General features: G+C 42.5%; 1 long non-coding RNA gene across 4 annotated transcripts in view; it reads right to left on the bottom strand.

Annotated features, from left to right (window-relative positions):
- Nucleotides 1–4,868: 4,868 nt before the first annotated feature.
- LOC122187934 overlaps nucleotides 4,869–16,441 on the bottom strand; it is a 32,507-nt gene continuing 20,934 nt past the window's right edge. For all 4 annotated transcript variants that reach the window (XR_006181448.1, XR_006181450.1, XR_006181449.1 and 1 more), the window contains one exon: nucleotides 4,869–5,475. This is a non-coding gene — a long non-coding RNA (uncharacterized LOC122187934). The remainder of the gene's footprint in view (nucleotides 5,476–16,441) is intronic.

Here is a 16,441-nt window from a genome sequence, read left to right as displayed (position 1 = left end):
GGAAGGAAGGAAGGAAGGAAGGAAGGAAGGAAGGAAGGAAGGAAGGAAGGAAGGAAGGAAGGAAAGCAGGGTTATCCTGCAGCCTGCAGGGCCCAGCACACAGAGCTTTCCTCCCCAGGGCCTTTCTCACCCATGTCCTTGCCCCGTGCAACCACCAGCAATCCCCAGACGGAGAAAAGTTGCAGAACTGCTGTTTTTATGGGCTTGCAGCCATAATGGACCTGGGAATCCAACTTGGGGCCGTGCTGTCTGTGCTAGCAGGGCACCCTCCAGGCAAATGTTGGTTCCAGAAGAGTTTGCCTGGCTGAAAAGGTGGTAGTGACACCACAGCGTGCGGTGGGGAAGGAGAGGCTGTGTAGGAGCCTACAGCCCCAGAGCCACCGGCCCTGTCCTGAGCACAGCCCTGGGCAAGGAAATTCAGGAATTAAAAATTAAAGTTTGCCATCTAGCGGTAGGCCTCAGGAGATGCTTTAGGACACAGCCGACCCAGAGCCCAAATTTACAGGTGATGGGTTCGTGATTTCCAAAAAATATGATGTGTTTATTTTTATTAACACTGGATGATCCATAGAAATCATGAAAGAGGGATTTTTAATCTTGGCAAATCGCTTGCTCATACATGGTGTGACACCTGGACCTGCCTGACCGACATCCAACAGGACATAGTACTATGTATGAGATCCTGAAAGATACAAGAAAAAAAACAAAACAACAAAGAATTCACTATAAAATAAAAATGAGACAATAAAATGCAATCATTTTCCACCAGTTCCTTCTTTTGCGTGGGACAGTGGTAGTTCCCAGGGGATTACCTCTGTCTTTTCTCTGAAGCTTTTACTTCCCCTTTGAGCTTAGCTGCGTTCATACCGAGTTTCTGTGATACTCTGCGAAGCACATCCTATTGCAAGAGCCCCTTATAGCTTTGTCTGAGCAGTGCAGGCCACCTGAATGGGATTCTATGTGTCTACGGGATCCCTATGGAGACCTCCTCTGCTGGGATCACTGACTGTTCATTTCTGTAAGAAAGAACCATGTGGGAGAGCAGGAACAGGGCACTGGTTTCTGAAGGGAAGAAAAGGCTGAGGATCCTTTATGGGGAAAGCTAGCAAAAACGTCTGTACCTCAGAAGTCAGCCTGGAGAGGGGGAAAAGGAAAGGTCTGGAAGGTAATGGGGTGTATGATCTACTTTGGTGCCCAGATTGCAGTTAATGAACTGTGGGCATTCAGCCTGATGCCTACACAATCCTTTGTGCTCCACACACAACATTTCTGTTAGCAGAACTCCATAAGGAATTAGCAATTTTTGCAGCATAATCACATTGTTGAGTCATACTTAATTTATGAACTGCTACACACACGAGATAATTTTATCATATTGATGCTGAGCTGATTATTTCCCATTTTGTATTTATGCGTTTGATATCTCCTTCTGCAGTATGGTGCTTCACACTTATCATTAGTGAACTTCACCTTGTTGATCTGAGACCATCTCTTCAATTTATCATTTTGCGTTATGATCCCACCTGCCAGACTGAGAAGATTTCACAAGTGTACTCTGTATTTATCCTCCAAATCGCTAATAACAATATTGACGAACATCAGACCTGAAGATCTCCACACATCTGCTCGGGATGCTCACTTGACATTTACTTCCAGCTTGACATTAAGTCATTTGCAGAAACTCCTTGAGAGTTTTTTTCATCTATTTGTATACACACTCATAATCATAATTTTGTATAAACTGTGTTTTGCTAGCTTATATGTATGAATACAGGTTACTGGCACCAAAAATTACACTAAGCGTATTGCCTAGTGTTTCTTCCAGTCATCAGTATTCAGAATGCAGAATTGATGAAGAATAAGCCACTAAATTTATGTTGAAAGCCCAGAGGGGATAAATGCCCTGCACTTTTGAGTTTAACTCAGTGTGCAGTTTCAGCACAACAGAAATATTTGCTGATGATGAAGATGCTCCTTAATATAGCACACGGACAGAAATGATACAAGCACCTATTAGGCCTAAGAGAATTTCTACACTTCTGGTAAAAAGTAAAAATAAGAAAAGGACTTAATAACCGTAACTGTGTCAGTTTTACTGCTAGCACATAATTAGTTCAGAAGAAGAGGATTTCAGAATGTCCACAGCATAACTGCTTCTCTCTTTTTAGGTAATCTGCTTCTGATTCAGAAGCTTCAGTTCATGTTTATTTTTTATGTGTAAGAGTATCTTCAGGGTCTATATCCCCAGAGCAGGGGCAGGAGGATGTTCCTTCCCAGATCTGGATTTTGTAGTTTGCAAGGAAAAGTATTCAACCTAAGAGGAAAAAAAAAAAGCACACGCTTATGAAAGGACTTGGCTTTTCACCACACGGGACTGCTCATACGTGATGCCTCTATTTCAGGCATGGGCTGGAGGGTTTCAGAATGCCATCAATCTGAAATGTAGCATCCACATACAGGCTCTCCCAGGCAGGTGCTTGGGAAGAGGCCAGGAAAGTGTTAGACCTGTGATGGAAACAAAGGAATCAGGTAACAACCTTTCCCCATGGAAGCCTCCATCAAGGGAGTGCAATCAAGGAGGCGATCTTGAGAGACAGGGCCAGCAAAGGCACATGGGATGAGGAGGCAGCAGGGACCTCTAGGCCCAGCCCTGCTGCTCCCGTCTTCTTGAGTTCCTATTGCTTTTTCTGTCTAACCAATGCAGAGGTAAATGACATTTTGTAGGTGGCTGCATCACAACATGCTGACCCAACGTCGTGTCCCATGAAATCCACGATGGCAATGAAGGATGAATCACACCACCGCTGATTCAGCTCCCACATAGAGCCACCGTAGGTGTTTAATGTGTCTGTACTGGGCTTCAGAGAGTAAATCACACAGAAGCCAGGCTGGGAGACTTTCCAGTTTACAGCAGTTTGGACAGTGCTGTTTGATGCCCTTCTCAAGTCACAGTCTTTTTTTCTCTTGGATGGAGGTTTGGCTGCACACTCTCCCCAGCCTCCCGCTAGTCCCTGAGGCCACCAGCAGCCTCAACGAGGCCGAGCAACTCGGGAGGTGGAGCAGCGACCCGGCTCCTCCTGCCCACCCCGCTAGGTGGCCCTGCGAGCCCGGCCAAGAGCCGGGGCTGCTCGCCCTGCACAACGCAGGCACAGCGCTGCACTGACAGCAGCCCAGCGAACACGTCGGAAACAATCTCTTCTAAAGCAAAAACAAGAGCAATTATACATATATTTTTTTCCCTTAAGCTTCCTTTTTGAGGCAGCTCCAAATTCACAGTGTGCAAACTTGTGTTGACGGTTGGACCAGGTGGTCTTAGTGGCCTTTTCCAACCTTAATGGTTCCACAATTCTAAATGCAAAAGGCAGCCAGCCCTCTGTTTTGCCTCACGGTGGGAAGGATGGTTTCTCCTCCCGGTTAGCACCGAGGCAATGGACCGCTCTGACTGTACCTCCAAATTCTGCTGGTGCCTGACAAATGACACAGCAATCCCTTATCCCAGTTCAGCCCTTACGAGAGACAGTGCTCTGATCTGATTCCCCCACTGTGATGTTGTGAAGTGAAATGAAGGGTGAAAATATTCTTTTTGGCTTCCCAGATAGAAACATGCAGTAACAACAACAAAATTTGATTACTGTCAATGTGTGGATGTTCACAGTCTCACAGCAAATGCCTCATTCTGACAGTAAACAGGGGTAGGTGGAGGCAGGCATCTACAGCCTCAGGCTGGATTAGGCATTACAGGCATATTCAGCAGCTGCCTCTGAAAAGCAGAGATCTTGCTTTGTTGCTCTGAGCTACTCAGGTAATCCCTAAAGTGCTTCCAGAGGTCAGCTGAGGAGGGGAGGAAAGAGGAGAACTAAAAGAAGAGCATGCAGATGTGGTTTCTGTGGGCCTGTGAAGGAGAGGAAGCAGGAGGTAAAAGCTGGAAGGTGTGCATGGATTATGTGTGTATTTATTATTTAATGTCTTGTCTCCTCATAGCACTGAATCTGGGGAGAGAGGAAAAGAATGCCTCTCTCCTGTACGAGCTGGAGAAATCCACACCATGTTTCTGTATTTCTTTTTCCTGCTCTGTCAAATAAGGGCACCAGCATTTAGCAGCCTCTAGCTGAGGCTCTCTTAAAAACAGCCTAAGATCTTCAGGAAGGAGAAAACAGGCAACAGAACTGAGGTTTCTGAAGCCACTGTATATGGAGATTTCTGCAGCAGAAGTCTCTTCTCATAAAGGTTCTGTGTTCTGGAGCCATCAGTGGAGCTTGGGGCCTGCTGTGTCACGCACTGTACAAACACACAGGGAGAGACAATCCCTGCCGCAAAGGACATTCTATTTAAATAGACATGACAGAGGAAAAACAAAGGGAGGAACTGAAATGAGTTGACTAGCTCAGGGTTACACCAGTCGGTGCCAAAGCCAGAGGCAGCAGTTGGTATCCTGATTTCTAGCCCAGCAATCTGTTTTTTCTCATGGCCAACCACCTTTTGCTGCTCTAATGCTTACAGGGTGTTAATGGCACTACAGATAATTATATATTACTTGGTATTTTTAACTAGTGTGAGCTTTATGCATAAGCACACACACCACTGAACTCAGCCACCCCAGCTCCCAGCCTATGAGGGGTCTGGAGGGCATTAAACAGCACCTACAAGGTGACCTCTAGAGCAGAAATGTGACACAAGGAATGGGAAGGGAGGAGAGTCCAACTCTTGTGAAATCTAGCTATTGAAACACCTTCACATCTTGCAACACCAAGTCAAAAACTCTTTGTCTTGAAGATTTAAGAACAGACATAGGAAGTACTGTATTTATCTCATGTTAATCACCTAGGCAACAGGGAAAGCAGAAATGAGCTTCACTTTCTACTGTGTTATATAATTTGTGAGTTTATTCAAATGCCTGTTCTGACATATCAGAAATACTTCTGGTTCTACTAAAAATTTGCATTTTTAAGAACTAGAAAAGGTATCAGTAAAGCAATCCAATTTGGTTTGCAGCTTTTCCTTTGATCCAAGCATTGTGTGCCTGCATGCCCAGATAGTTATCTGATGTCCTACAATCTGCATTAGAAGTAGAGCCACATTCTCTCCTTTAGGGGTTCCCACATCTGCAGAGCCCTGGTTGCAACAGCCAGGATTTGATTGAGACCACAGCCAAGGAAAGGGCTGGGAATTGTCCTTTCCTTCTCCAGCCAGCAGGAAACAGTTAAAAGCCTCTTCCTCAAGCCTGAAAGGTGTTACAAAGGATATATCTCAAAAATGAAATAACACTATGCACACAGACCTGAAGCTTGTGTTCTAACAGTGTAACACAGCTTTTAGTGAGCTAAATGCAATCCAGCCTGCCCTAGGATCTTGTGGGATTCAAGTCTCTGCTGGTATCTTGGCTTGGCCTAGGAGACAGGAAGGCTGTATCTTTTAGCAAGGGAGAACAGCAAGGTCATACTTCTGCAGGGGCTTCAGTCAAATCCAAAGTTGTTTCTGTTAATAAGAGAAATGTTAGTGTTAGTATCTGCTACATTGTACAAGGATGTAAAAACAGATGGGTTAAAAATCCTCTGTTGAAACTTATCCATTGTCAGAAAATCAGATCTTTAAAACACCAAACAATTCACAGTTCCATTCTAAAAAAGAACGGGTTAATTTTCATTTCGTTGTTTCTCTTCTTATCCAGACTGCACTTTGCATCTGACAGATTTTAATTTTCTTTCCACAGACCTCTTCATTTCCTAAATGGAAAAAAAAGAAAAAAAAAAAGAAAACCCTTCATCCTAGATGGTCCTTCCAGAAAACAACAATTTTATTCCCCCCTCTCCCCCCCAACACACACTTTGGTAGTGTCTTTATTTACATTGTTTCAAAACCTATTTTCCTTGTAAAGAAATGTTGATGAGGTTTGGCTTTCCTCCCTGCATTTCCTAGGCAGAGTTGTTGGTGCTTTGGTCTGCCTGCCTGAGCCCAACATGAATTCCAAATTGTTAGTATTATTTTACTGAGCAGAGCAGATTTTCTGACTTGAAACCGTGATGTTCCACTTTTGCCATACTTATAAAAACTTTCCCCCAACTTTGTAAACTTCTAAGTAATTACAGAAAAGTCACAGAGCTTCAAGAGTAACCAAAGCCAAGATTATGAGGCCCAGTAACTGAGGGAATTAGGAATTTTTCCATTCACTTCAATGAGTTTTGGCTTAAACACTATGAAGTCAGATTCATCTGTACATAACAAATGAATGGAAAAATTCCAAATATGGACAATGTGATACCGTTCATGCAAACCACTGGAAAAGGTAGGGAATAGGAAAGGTGTACGGTGAGAATTGCTACCAATCCTTTTTGCAAAATATCAAAACCCCAGAAAAGGACAAGAAGGTTTCCTGAAGAAACAACAAGGTAAGTCTGTAAATCTTTTGAAGAGGATGAAAGGAAAGTGGTGTTTGTGGCCAGAACTCCCAAAGCAGATGAGAAGAGAAAGCACAGCCTGAAAAGCGCAGCACTGCTGGCTGCGCAGAGCATCAGAACCTGCCTCAGCATAGGCAGACTAAAAGTAAACCCTCACACATAGGATGCAACCTTTTCTTCCAAGTTCATGCAATGGTATAGGGAAAGAAGTGAAGGCCTGGAAAATTCAGAAAGGAACTTCCATAGGAACTGCACTGCTTCTCTGGGAAGCCCATTTCAATGTCTGACCTTTCCTTAACTGAAGAAATTCTCCCTAACAACCAATCTAAAGAATTTCCTTGTGTTTTATCACTTGTCACCTGAGAAAAGCGACCGACACACACTTCTCTGAAGCCTCCTTTCAGACAGTCATCAGGAGTAGTGAGGTCTCCCCTCATCTCCTCCAAATTAAACAATCCTGATTCCCCCAGCCACTCTTTATGTCTTGAAACACTAAAGGCTAAATCTTGGTTATTTTCAATGACTAGAATTAATAAATGAAATTCCTAATCATGCTGCATCTGCTTTTAAATTGTAACAAGAATAATGACACACAACAATGCCATGCAACTATCAACACATGACAGCTCTAGGAAGCACTGGCACCCAATAATTTCCCTGTGGAAACATTTGTTAACATTTTAAAGTAGATAAAGAAGAATACCACTTATTCGTTGAAACCGATGAGCCTCCAGGAACCTGGACCACTAGGAAGGAAGTTGGGTATGCAGTCCAACTATCTTCCACAAACACACTTGCTCAGCTTGGGCCCAAAAATAATGAACAAGCGGGCAGCCTTGGGTGTGCAAAGACAGACTGTGACACGGGCAGAAGTATGTGAGGTGGTAGATAAGGAAAAGAGGCTTTTGGAATACAATGATGGAATTTTGCAAGGAGAATGTTCTGGGGCATTTGGGAATTAACAGTGCCAGGTGATCTTTCAGACTTTGTAGGAAAAAAAGAAGCGAACCTGCAGATTACAAATGGGTATAACACAAGACAGAAGCCACGTGATGTTATTTTTACTTCCCCTGCAAAAGACATCCTCCCTTAAGTCTCGATCAAGGCATGTGCTGTACATCACGGAAGAGGAGGCAGGATGCAGAAATTCAGTAATTTCCATTAACCGACACAAGGCTAAAACCATAATTGATTAAACAAACAAACGAAGTGGTTTGGAGAAGTCTATTAGATTCTGCTTTGCTATTTACCATTCACACAAGTTCATTATAGACTACAAGTTTGTAAGATGCCCATCTGCCTATTAATAATTGATTTAATTTAACACATGAAGTGTGTGTAATCTGTTTCCTTGTTCCTCTGTAAATATAACCTATGAATCATTGGTAACCAGTAAAGAAGCTGATTGACCACATGATGCTAACTCTTTTCCTAACTCTAGTTGCTGACTTGCATTTAAGAGAGCTAAATGTCTACTAAATACTCTGTGGTTATAACAAGGATGCCACTGGAAAAGGAGACAATTAGTCAGTGGAGTAAGATAACATTTACTCGTGGATAAGAGTTTATAAATGTGCCTTCATCCTTTTCCAGTATTCCCAAGTTGGCCTAACGTTACATACTAAATTACTATCAGACATAGGCCTCAATGGCTTTGGCCCAACATCTTGTCTCTCATAGACCTAAGGAAAACTTCAAATTCCAAATAGAAGGCACCCTTATTCTCCATATATTGATACAAGCACTAGTACCATCTATCTATTTCACAGTCACAAAAGATTTCCTACTTCCAGTACTCTTTAAAGGCAAGGAAGCGACATTTTTCCTATTTAACTAATAGGGAAATAAGGCACACGGAGTGTGCTGAGAATCTGACTTTGCAAGGGCTTTTGATTTTACTACTTCAACCATTTCTTAGTTAGTGAACATATGTGTGTTTTTCACCAACACCAAGATTTTCACTCAGTGTGTGTCACTTCTTTTGTTAGCTCCAAATGTGCAAAGCTTGAAAGAGTGTTTTTACTAGTGAAAAATCTTTCAAGAACTTTTATAAATTATTCAAACTTCTGGTTTAAACTGAGTTCCCCAAAATGTTTCCTTTCACACACTTCTTAGTGCCAAATACAACCCATCTGGAATCATTATTAATTCTGTTGAACTGTGTGATTCCAAGCACTATTGCAAGTGCTGTTTTGTTGGGGTTTGGGGTTGTTTTTTGGTTTTTTTTTGTTTTTTTTTTTTTTTTTAAAGAACAAATTGATTCAGTGTTTTATAACCATAATTGGAATAGAGCGTTAAGACTCAACAGCTCATTTTTTTATTCCGGGAAATGGCAAGCAACACATCTTGTACTCAATCAGTTATATTAGCAGAGCAACACTGAAAAACCTTGTATCACGTAGCTATCATCTACATTTAAACTTTTCTTACTCAGTTATTTTCCATACACTCGAGTTAAAATATCTTTGGAGATTTTAAGGAAGTGCAGTGAACAGATCAGAAGTCTGCTCTAGGCACCGCATTGGGCACAGCACACAATTAGAAAAACAGATTCCCTGCTACTGAAGTTCCCAATCAAAAAGCAAAGTATATTTCTCCATATACAAATTCCAATCAAAATGTTAATTCCTGGTTCACCATCAGAAATACCATTAAATTCAGTTTGTGAGAAGCCTTTCAAAAACAAACAAAGCAAAAAAAAAAACAAAGGCAAAGCTTGTGAACAATCAGTGTTTTCATGTCAACCTGTTTACCCAGTTCGTTATTGCATCAAATACTGCCCTTAAACTTGTGAGTTATTTCCAGGATTTTGCATACACACCTAAATGAAAGGAACTGTGAAATCCTGTTGCCATTAACATAAGTAGCACAACTTGACTTAACACACTGACTCAAATCCAGAGAGGTCTTCACTCAGATCAGCTTGGAATTTCTCACACACTTCTCCATGTTGAAGCACTGCTGGAGACACTTAGGTTGCAAATTTGGCTCTTTTATGGCTGTGCTGGGGGAAGTTGTATCTTTTCATTGTCTTTATTTTTAGGTGCCAGGAAATTTTTCACTGAGAGAGTGGTGAGATGCTGGCAGAGACCCGCAGTGATGGGTGCTCCATCCCTGGAAGTACTCAAGGCCAGGCTGGATGGGGCACTGGGCAGCCTGAGCTGGTGCTTGATCTAGTGGTTGGCAACCCTACCAGTGGAAAGGAATGGAACTAAGTGATCTCTGAGGTCCCTTCCAACCCAAGTCATTTTGTGGTTCTATGATTCATACCTCCACAGGATTGCACAGCCTATCTGGTGGAACCAGGCCAATGAAGGACAGAGGCTGCATCCACCACACTTGTAGATTAAAGTATCAGACTTTCATTACAGGTGACAAATGCTCAGAGACAGAGATCTATAGCTATGGAAGCAGCCAGTTTCAGAGTGATACAATTACGAACTCACAGCCAGACTGTCACGATACAAACTAGGCTCAGTACTTATTTTTTTGGATGCTTTTCTGGTGCAATTTACTGTTACATGAAAGATATCCAAAACACAGATAAAAGGAGTACTTTTCCAAGTGCAAAATCCCCTCCAACTGTTAGCCATAAACTCACCATAAAGTAAGACACCACCTGCATCTCTGGTTCAAAGCCTTGCTCAAAATAGAGTCAATTTTTTGAATTAAGATGAGGCTACTCAGGGCCTTATCCAGGTAAGCATTGAATATATCCAAGCACGGAGAGCCCACAGCCTGTCTGAGAGCCTGTTCTAGTGCTCAATTACCTTCACTGTAAAGACCTTCTTGTATCTTAACAGCATTTATCCCACTGCAACCAGTGTCCACTGCCCCTGGCCCTTCTGTTGTACACTTCCAGAAAAGTCTGGCTGCACCTCTTCTGTGACCACTTACATAGTTACAGAGAACAGAGAGATCCTCCCTTAATTACCTTCTCTCCAAGATGAATAACCCAGCTTTGTTAATCTGTCCTCATACACCATATGCCCCAGTAACCTGACCATCCTAGCATCCCTTGCTGAACTTGCTTGTCCATGCCTACACTAGTGCGGAGCCCCAGACTGAACACAGCCCTGCAGATGTGGTCTTAGTACAGAGCAACAGGAGTAATCCCTTCCCTTGAGGTTCTGGCTATGCTCCTGGTAATACAGCCAGTATGCTGCTGGCCTTGGCCACAGGGGCTCACTGCTGGCTCTTGTTCAGCACACTGTCCTCCCACATATGTTTCCAGCCTGTGCTGTTGCACTATTGTAGCGTTCTTCCTTAGTAGGTGTAGGACTTTGAATTTGCCTTTGTTGAACGTAACGAAATTTCAGTCAAATAACTTTTGCAGCCAGTTGAGATCCCTGTTCAGCACATGGCCTTTCAGTGCGCTGTTAACTCTATTGTGTGTCATCAGTGAACTTGCTGGAAGTCCATCTCATTCCATTACTCAGGTTTAATGAAGACGTGAAATAGCATCAGACCCAGCTGAAGCCCTCGAGGCGCACCATTAGTACCTAGCTGCTAGTTCAACTTTGGTCTGCTGCATGCTATTCCATGGGCTGGTAGCTCAGCCAAGTTTCCATCAACCTTCCTATCTTGCTCTTCAGTCCTTCTCTTTCAAATTCAGCTCCGAGGATACTTCAGGAGATTGTGTCAAAAGCCTTGTTAAAGTTCAGATAAATGACATCCACTGTTTCATATTGCCTGCTGAGACCACTGCCACCCACTGGAACTGCCCACTTCACCAGCAGGTACCCAGCATCACTGCTCACTGACACCATTCTGCATATTGTTGGTCACAGAGTTTGTCACAGGGACCACATGAAAGGATCCTAAGTAAATTGGTATGCTGATATAGCTACAACATAGCTATGAGAACTTGATTGAATACCAATGCCAAAAGACAACTACAAAATAAAAATTGTTCAAAAACATTGGAGCAAAGTCACCAAATCCAAGTGAGAAGAGTTTAATGTATTAGTAGTAAGCTTCCCTGGAATATTCCTGTAATTATTACAGCTCTTCAGGCACAAAGAAATAATTTTCTGGATTTGGATCACTGTGTTAGTTAGTCTGACAAGCCCAAAAATAAAGTAAATTTTCACACATTAATCATTAGCATATTTGCCTAAGAAACAGCGTGCAGAATTCATGCAAAATCAACAGCTTATTCAAGTAAATACATATTCATAATTATTCTATGTGAAATACTGCTTTCTGATTTTATTCACTGAATACTAACGACATTCCTGACAAATAAACCAAAATAACAGTTCCCCTGTTACTATGGAGAGGGAGAGGAGAATGTACTGTGCTTAAAGACTAATTATGAAATCTTTGGAGTAAGAACCAGATACTGTGATCCCCTTGTATGCTATATATATATATATATACATATACACTGTGTGTGTACATATACATAAGCTCAAGATTTTACATTCAAGGTTGTGGAGAGAGAAATGGAAAATGCTCGTGAGCTGGAGACAAACTGAAGAGTCATTTTATGGGAGGGACATTTTCCATCATTCCGAGATACAGAAAGGGAAAGTATAGTTCTCAGCTGAGGTGAAGCAAACATGAAAGCAGCTTTGGCATTAGCAAACAAGCTGCCTCTTAAATTGATTCTAGCTCACTGGACGCAATCATCACTATCATAGCCAATCCCTTCCACATCTCCTGCAGTTCACAGCACCAAGGAAAGATATATATCCTCAAAGGAATCAGTATGCATCTGTGTGCACATGCACACCTGCAGACACACAGCCATTTGACTCCTAATCTACATAATGTGATTTTCTAGCATCTAGTAGAATACAATTGCTCCCTCTCACTCCCCTGATGCATCACAAGGAACTAGCATAAAATGCTTTATTACCATGGCTGTAGAAGTAGACTGTGAGTCACATGGATCACAGAGCCAGTAGGGTGAAGACCGCTCCCTGCAATATGGAGCCTGCAGAAGCACTGCCAAGCAGTGAGTGCAGCACTGCCAAGCGTCACTGCAGCAAGGCGCAGACACTCAGTGCTCTGTTCAATAAAGGCCAGGTTATGCTGCATTTCCCAGTATAGCTTAAAATAACATTTTACACTTTACCACCTTCAGCAAAGGATTGCTAAGCACTTTGCACAGATTAATAGCATTCAGGTTCCAAGCACCCTTTGTGGTAGTTTCCCATACGGCAGAGGGGTTTTTTCTTCCCAAGTAGCACACTGCTCTCATTATTATGCAGTAGACTTTTTGTTTCTGTATACCCAGCTTGGGTTCTTACAAGAAAGTGATTATACTTGCCTAAATGGAGATACTGGTGACAAGATAATTTATAATGCTTTGCTGCATAATCATGAAGCCAAGGTCAGGGAAACCTTTGACGTAGCGTAGTCAGGGAAGTTGTAAATAAAGCACACACCATGAAAGGGTTCAGTCTCAGTGTGAACAGACGGAAAAGAAAGAACAGACAAAAAAGAACCTCCCCCACTCCTGCCGTGGTGAAATCTCACTCCCTCTTTGTCTCTGCAGATACTGTGGTTGGCTAATTAGAGAAGGAGGTGGAACTATGAATCCAATCTCACTTGTTCTCAACTTTACCATAATTCCTACGTTTGAGAAGCCAGTGAAGTGACACAGCACTACTACAACTTCCCATTCATCAGCACAAAGCAGAAGAGCAGGAATTGGGCTAAAAATAATTAAGAGGCAGGATCAGATACTGTGTGCATACACCTGCATGTATGCAGGCACGTCAGCCACAAGCACTGACTGGAAGCAGCAGCAGGAGAAAAGGGGAAGATAAGCACTACCTGTATTTTTATCTCGACATATGAATACCCATAGATGTACCTACAGCATGCTTAGCCAGGAAATAACGCCTGAGAAAACTGTGCTCAAATTGTACCATAAAATCAGTATTGGCATTATTTCACATGCACTGCTGTTACTTTGCATCTGAGCAACAACAGCAGAGCTTTTCAGAAAGCATTGGACCTACTTCTATACTTCACCTTTGTAGGCAGGCTGGGTACGAGACGTGGCTGCCCATGGATGCTGCCTCAGAAGCACAGACAGCTGCTCCAGGGCCTCCTTCCAAGGCCACGCTAGTCAGACACATGGGTACCTGTGGTCACCCGAGCTGCTCTTCTGTATCTGCTTGGATGAGATTGCTGAGAGAAGGAAGATGTACCAGATAGGTAGGCCCAAGACAAATGGCTGGCTCATATGAGTAGCTCTGTGTGAGTATCTGCAAAAGATTCCCCAGCGTTACCACTAGACAGCCTAAACATACAATTACTCACTCATTTTCTAGGAAAAACCTTAACTACATAGCGTGTAGCTCTGCTAACAAGCACACTGAGAAGAAATAACAGGCCAGATCCTCAAGCCAGTATAAACCAATTGTATTTGCTTGCCTCTGCTAGAACACCCTCTCTTATTTCAGCTCAAGAGCTAATGCACAGTTCCTTAATATGCATTTATGTTAATATTTCAATGTTGAAGAGGTAGATCATGCAACTGGCACAGACTACATGTAACCTCAAGAACCTTAAAGGATCTACCTCAAATAACCATTCAAGAGTGACTGCCTGGCATGCGTAACCTCCCTGGAAAAGCCTTCCCACCCACAGTACCTCCTTGTGATCAACATTTCAGAAAGACGATACAGATTTCTATTTTAAAAAGCAGAATTTTAAAGGAGAGAATAGGTTAATGAACAGAAGAAGTTGTGAACAATTAGCAGCTTTAGGCACTGCAAGACACAAGGAAAGAAAACATCAGTAGACTTTCCAGGTCCCTTCAGATCACAGCTGTAACCCTCTCTCCAACACTGCCTCTTGGCAGAGACTGAATCTATCCCTAGGGTACAGGCTCAGTGCCAATCACTCTACAGTGTTACTGAGATGCATAGCACCATAGCACAACTCACCAGTGGGTTTTTTTCTGCATAGAGGTGCACTAGGAGGAAAAGGTTGAGGTCACAAGTGAGCTGGCTGCCCTGCAATGACAGGGTCTGGCATCACATAAGCTTACAAAATAGCCCAGAGTAAGAAGTGTATGCAGTATTTTCTTTCACACAGTTTGATCTTGCACTGCTATGCAACTTGAAATATGAGTACATACAAGAACTGAAATCTGTCAGAATTTGCAATCTTTTCACAAAGGCTTGTCATTCCTTTACCAGATAACTCTGTGTAAGACACGATGAAGAGGGAGTTGGAACACATCATATTAGAATGAATACAAATGTAATTATCATGCTTTTCCAAACACTTCCACTTGAAAAAAAATCTGTTAAGTAACCCTGAATCAAGCAGGCTGATCAGTCAGGAATAAGGCAGTTGAATTAGTAAATCTTCCCAGCTCTCATTTCTGAAAGACAAGATCCTGTAATACTTACGTTAAACATTAGCTTACTTTGTGAGGAACCTTCAGAAATCAATGAGGATTGGACTACATGACTAAGACTAGCAGAATACAATAACAATTATAGACTAAAATTGGCCCTTGCTTGGGTATTTGTTTGATTTTTTAGTGTCTTTCCACATTCTTCCTCCTCTATGCCCAAGAAAACACAGAACCTCCCCCCTCACAGAAACCATTCAAATGGCTTCTTTCTCTTTTATACAAGAACTGCCAATATTTCTTGTTAAAGGAAGGTAATGTTTGACAAAACTTGGCAGATTTGAGTGTTATTTCTCAACCTGGACAGAGACCAGTCTTTCTGACAAAATGGAAGCAGCAATTTGTGGCTTTTAAATATGAAGTGGTTTATTTCTTTTTGAACAAGAAGCATAGCCGAAATCACTAGAGAAAGCATAAGAAAAGCAACCTGGGTTTAAAGAAAAGGAGATAAATGCTTGGAGCATTTCTTTTTAAGAAAGAGTGTGGGGGAAGAAGAGAAAGAAATGAGGGGACGTATTTTCCATTTGCAGTTCATTTTGTCAAGTTTTCCCAGAAGCAGAACAGACTGTATCTTGTTAGAGGAACCAAAAGCCCAAAGATACTGGTAAAGAGAAGAGTATCAGCGTGATATAAAATGGAGGTGGGAAAGAAAATTCCTCCAGCCTTTTATTTTGAGACAACTCAATGTTAAATCACATTTTGCTGCACAGGGAAACCTTGTCCTTTGAGAGCTGCAGCTCAGATTTCTGTATCTTCTCTAGGGTCTTGCCTCCTAGGTGGGACTCCACAAATATCACTGCCAGGTGTCAGGCGCAGCAGGCTCCTTGCTTCAGCCCAGACAGAAAGACATTCTGTTGAGGGAGCAGAGGTGGGGAGAGTTCCTCCCTGGCCTTACAAGGAAGCATTTGAGCCTCAATGGCCAACGTAGTGAAGAGCAGGCAACTTAGGTTAGGCAACCATAATGCAATGGAAAACTATAATGCAATGGAAAATGGGGCAATAACAGCAGAGTAGCAAGGTCCCAGACTGCAGCAGCCATAGGCACAAAAATAAAGGAAAAAAAGCTGCTTACCTTCAAAAGGCCTCAGGTATACAGGGATCTCAAGCAAGATATTCTCAACTTCACTGCCAACCCTTAAATGAGGTCTGGGAAGGGGTGGATCTTGGCTGCACACCTTTGATCACTCAGATGCATTGCATACACCTGAGCTTCCCTGAGTTGGCCCTGCCTTCCCACCAGATGCTCAATCACTGCTTCAGGCCGTGACAGCATTTCTACTACTACAACCCACAGAGACAGCAATTTTCTGACTTCTCCTGATCAGTGTGTGATAGTGCTACAGATGTTACTGTGGCAGAAACTGCATTTTTGATCAAAAATATTATTTTAGTGGAAAATTAAGAAACAGGTTACTGAAAAGGAAGCAGTCCAAGAAAAAGGTCCCAAACCGCTGGGATTTCAGTAATGAAATCACACAGAAATCAACCTACTTTTAGGGTGCAGGCACCACATAATCACAGAATAGTTTGGATTAGTGAGGACCTTAAAGACCATTTAGTTCCAGTCCCTGCCATGAGCAGGGTCACCTCTCACTAGATCAAGCTGCCCAGAGCTCCATCCAACATGGTCTTGCTGGTTTCCTGCCTCCCCTGCTTAATTTTT

This window comes from Lagopus leucura, unplaced genomic scaffold, assembly GCF_019238085.1.
Source record: "Lagopus leucura isolate 7727_CA_CO unplaced genomic scaffold, USGS_WTPT01 Super-Scaffold_73, whole genome shotgun sequence".
In the NCBI taxonomy this organism is placed as follows: Eukaryota; Metazoa; Chordata; class Aves; order Galliformes; family Phasianidae; genus Lagopus; species Lagopus leucura.
The sequence above is the reverse complement of the archived record's forward strand: the minus strand, read 5'-3'. Positions and strand labels throughout refer to the sequence as shown.